The sequence below is a fragment of the Rhagoletis pomonella genome, unplaced genomic scaffold, assembly GCF_013731165.1.
Source record: "Rhagoletis pomonella isolate Grant_MI unplaced genomic scaffold, Rhpom_1.0 Rhpom_scaffold_00119, whole genome shotgun sequence".
Classification (NCBI taxonomy): domain Eukaryota; kingdom Metazoa; phylum Arthropoda; class Insecta; order Diptera; family Tephritidae; genus Rhagoletis; species Rhagoletis pomonella.
In genome coordinates this window covers 158,097-163,004 of record NW_023458673.1, presented here as the reverse complement: position 1 = coordinate 163,004, position 4,908 = coordinate 158,097, and the positions used below count along the sequence as shown (strand labels likewise).

At 38.2% G+C, this 4,908-nt stretch overlaps 1 pseudogene; it reads right to left on the bottom strand.

The window, feature by feature from the left end:
* Nucleotides 1-1,062, bottom strand: LOC118750045 (annotated as a pseudogene).
* Nucleotides 1,063-4,908: the final 3,846 nt, after the last annotated feature.

Below are 4,908 nucleotides of genomic sequence, written 5' to 3'. Positions count from 1 at the left end.
CGGTTTCAAAATTGGTGGTTTCTATTGGCTCATCAAAATCAGGTTCTTTTAGATACTTCGCTACATTGTGTAAAACGAAGCACGGAGCTATGATTGTAGGTATGCGATTAGTTGATATTCGAATTTTCGACTGCAAAATTGGAAATCGCCTTTTTACTTGACCGAACACTCGCTCAATTATAACCCGCTCTTTGCAATGAAGTTTGTTATACTCCATTTGCGAAAAGCTCGTGGTATTACGATATGGGGTCATCAGCCATGGAGTAATGGCCCAACAAAATTGCACCTGCAGGATTTTCATCTAAAAGTTCACGAACTATGGAATTTTTCCAAATTCTCGAGTCGTGCACGGATCCTGCCCATCTGCAATCAAAGCTTGTTATCTTCTCATTTGCATTAAATGTAACCTGAACATTAAACGATGCTAATCCCTTTCTGTTAATGAATTCGTCCCCATGGATGCTTGGCTTTAATATTAGTACATGAGTGCAATCCAATGCTCCGATTGCATTTGGAAACTTTAATTTTCTTTGCCATTCTGTTTTTGCCAAGTTCATTTCCTGTTCGGTTTGAGGAAACTTTATCCAATCGGATGACTTTTTTACTATTGAACGAGAAACTTCCCAAACGGTCCTGGAAACGGTCGTTTGGTGGATTCCAACATCTTCACTAACGCCTACCTTATAGAAAGCAGAAAATTCGGGTTAAATATGCAAATCCATTAAAGTCAATATTTACTTGGAAGCCCGGATCACCAATGTACCGCAAGAAAGTCTGCATTTTAAGCTCATTTGATAGGGCACCACCTCTGGTCTCGTGATTTTCTGGCAAGAAATTAGATGAAAGCCAATGTACATTCTCCCGCGAAAATCGATAAAGCGCCCGATATGTTAAATCTTCCGCAGTTCTTCTCTTTTTGAAAGTCTTCTTTCTATTTTCAAGATTCAGGAACATCGGCATGATATGGAATAAAAACGAAGTCTACCTTTACCCACACTTAAAAATCAAATAGCGAACACGGTAATTCTCTAGGGTGGGGTAACAACCCCTAAAAAAGGTGCGGAAAAGTCGGGAGGGGTACCAAACGACGCGTTTCGGCCCCCCTAATAACAATCCGGAGGGGGGGCTAATATTATTAACCATTTAGAAGTTATGAACAAAAAACTTTTGTTAAATTTCGTTGTTTTCTATGGGCAATTACACCGACAAAGATTCACTAAATCACCTGTTCTCACTTTTTAAACACTATTAAAATATATAATTTAACTTATTTATTAAAGAAACACATAGTTTTATCAACCTAAGATAGATAATTTTGTTATTAAAAAGAAGTTGAATAGCTATAGTACTGCCACTGTATTAGTATTTCGTAATAATTCACTTTTCCTTATGAGATGTGTGCACTGTTCAATGCTTTTCGGTATCTTCTTTCGTCGTCTCTCGCGTCGCTTTTTCCATAAAAATCAATACTTCGATAAATAATGAAAATTTTTAATAAAAAATCGCGCCATTTTTTATTACAAATTTTCGCCTGCGGCGCTTTTTCCATAAAAATCAATACCTCGATAAATAATGAAAATTTTTAATAAAAACCGCGCGATGGTATAGCGAAATTTGCTATTATATTTTGGTTACAATATCTTATTTAGATGAAAGTAAAAAGAAGAAGAAGAAGATGAAGTGTAGAGTGTAAACTGAGTATAATAGCGCAAATGAAATATGAAATAAAGTGGCAATACCAGCGATTTGAGGTTATAATAATTTTAGCAGGCGCAAAGTTTGTTTACTCTGTTTTATTAACGAAATATATAAAATAAAAGTGAATAAATGATTTGGTTTGCATAAAATAATAACCGGAAACGTTTTAGTAGTGTTTTAAAAGTGGAAACTGGGGGTGGGGTTCAGTACCGCTCACAACTATTTCGGGCTATTCCGTCCAAATGGGTGGTCCGATCCAAAAAAAATTTCACACACTTGTAGTCAAGGGTCCACGCAATATTTTATAACTCACTTTTGTAAATTTTGGTTACTAATTTATTTACAAATTGGGTTTGAAATATGCCCTTTTTTGTAAAATTCGGAAATTAGCGTACATTTATCACTCCTATTCTGCTTAAATTAGCCACTTCACCAATATATTTTTGTATTCCCCTTCACTTTACACTGTACTCGATTTGTTATAACTTGCTTTACGACTTTAATATTAACCAATTCATCACAATTCATTAAATAAAAACACCTTCAAAATCACGCGTCTGACTTTGGTTGCATATGCAAATTAAATGGCGGAGTTCAGCTGTCAAACTCCAAAATATGCAAAAGAATGAGAGACAAAAGAAGATAGGATATAACCTAGTAAGCATTAAAAATATACAAAGGTGTTCTCTGCAAAAGGTGTTCAGCTCCTTTTCTTCGCAAAACAGAAAGGGGAATTCTACTGCCTGAGGGTTATAATCCCTAAGTGCGGCCGAAGGCCGCCTACGCAGAAAGGTGTTCTCTGCAAAAGGTGTTCAGCCCCCCTTCTTTGGCAACACAGAAAGGAGAATTCTACTGCCTGAGAGTTATAATCCCTAATTGCGGCCGAAGGCCGCCTACGCAAAAAGGTGTTCTCCGCAAAAGGGGTTCAGCCCCCCTTCTTTGGCAACACGGAAAGGAGAATTCTACTGCCTGAGGGTTATAATACCTAAGTGCGGCCAAAGGCCGCCTACGCAGAAAGGTGTTCTCTGCAAAAGGTGTTCAGCCCCGCTTCTTTGGCAACACAGAAAGGAGAATTCTACTGCCTGAGGGTTATAATCCCTAAGTGCGGCCGAAGGCCGCCTACGCAAAAAGGTGTTCTCTGCAAAAGGTGTTCAGCCCCCCTTCTTTGACAACACAGCAAGGAGAATTATACTGCCTGAGGGTTATAATCCCTAAGTGCGGCCGAAGGCCGCTTACGTAGAAAGGAATTCTACGCAAAAATACATTTGTTATAAAGAACATTTTTTTTTATAAAAACTGTTTTTTTTTTCTATTTTTAATTAACTTTTTATTCTTTATTCAAAATCCCCCCATATCTAATTTGGCATAATTTCTTTTATTAAAAAATCCCACGGTTTCTGTTAGTTGGGTCATATTCCACTTCAAACTGCTCAGTTTGCCTAAGAAAATTCCGTTTTTCTCCCTTTTTCAAACGGTTCCCTAGGTGCCTGTGGGAGGAGTCCAAGAGGGGGTACCCCTTTTTAGAAAGCGGCGACTGTCTCCTTTCTATTGTGGGGGGCTTCGGGGGGTTTGGGCCCTCCCCCTCCGCCCCCCACCCCAAAACCGGTGTGAGCGCTACTAAACATTTCCCGAAACTGGTGATTTAGTGCATTTTTGACGTGGTTATCGCTCATAGAAAACCACGAAATTTAACAACTTCATAACTTTTAAATGGTTAATAATATTATCTCCCCTCCTCTGGATTGTTATTAGGGGGGCCGAAACGCGTCGTTTGGTACCCCTCCCGACTTTTCCGCACCTTTTTTAGGGGTTGTTACCCCACCCTAGAGAATTACCGCGAACACTTATTTTTTCAAGTGATTACAATTTTTACGCATTTCAATTACAAGCATATACTTTTTCGAAATTGAAGTAGTAAACTCAAGTAGTGATTACTATACAGCGCATTGCTATTATGCATACCGATTTTGAAACTTTAAAGTGATTGCTATTGAAAATAGTGTTCATTAGTTTTATGCATATGACCCAAGGTATCGATACCTAGTGATGTCCCGATACCAGTACTTAGAAGTATATACTCGAGTACCTCTACCAAGTACCGAGTATTTTTTGTACTTCGATACGCGGGAACAAGTACTTCATGGGTATCGAGTACAAAGTTCAAGTATTTACTTGTTTGCTAAATTTGGGAAAATCAACTGAAAATAGATCTGTGTTGTAGTTTTTGAAAAAAATGATTCAAGATGTGAACCACTCGATTTCGCTAGGGTTAGAACTAACGAAAGTGGAGAACGAAAATCGTATCGAATTAAAGGAGGATGTGGAGCCAGCCTATGATTTGCGGAAGCGTCGTCTATAGATCGTTTTGAAACCGAAGAATCAAACACATGTAAACAATGAGCTTTCTCATTACTTAACATCTCCAATTTCGGCACTTCCAAGTAACCCCATTTTAAAATAGAAGGATATGAAAAGTAATTTTCAGCTCTTCATAAGCTTTTCTCCACTGTATGTTGTTATATTGTAAATGGGCATTGAATTAAAATTTCTTGTGTGAGTACTTTTCGAGTACAAGTAGAATCGGGTTTTTCCTAGCAATAATTTGAGTAGCATCGAGTATTCTCTTCGATACTTTTAATGAGTATAGGCATCGAGTACATGGTGGTATCGGACGAACACTATCGATACCTACTCTGTGCAGCGGTGCAACGGCTGCGTACTTGATAGCTCAATGGTTTGCAGTTTGTTGCACCGATGTTATTTTAGAGATATGGTGGAAATAAATAAAGACAGGAATTAGTCTTCCGTATAAAATGTAATTCTTTTATTACAAAGTATGTATATATATTTCGCTATGTATGCACAAATATTGGATTGGAAAATTAACTTTTACCTCAATCGCTTATGACGTCGGGTGATGGCTGATAGACGTCCTCTTTTGATCTCCAGAAAAGAAGTGACCGATCTCCTTTTTACGAAATTAGGTTCAACCTCCAAACAGTAAAACTGTTTGGATGGGTAACTTAACGAAAGCTAATTTGGCGGAAAGTATTACATGCAAATGTATACATGCCCGTGTGTATAAATGAACATTAGGGTGGTACACCCATTGCATTATTTTGAGTTTAGGGTGGAGGCCTAAACATACCGGCCCCCTTGCTACAAGCAACATCTATTACGACTCAGCCATCACACCGCGTTGAGTAACTA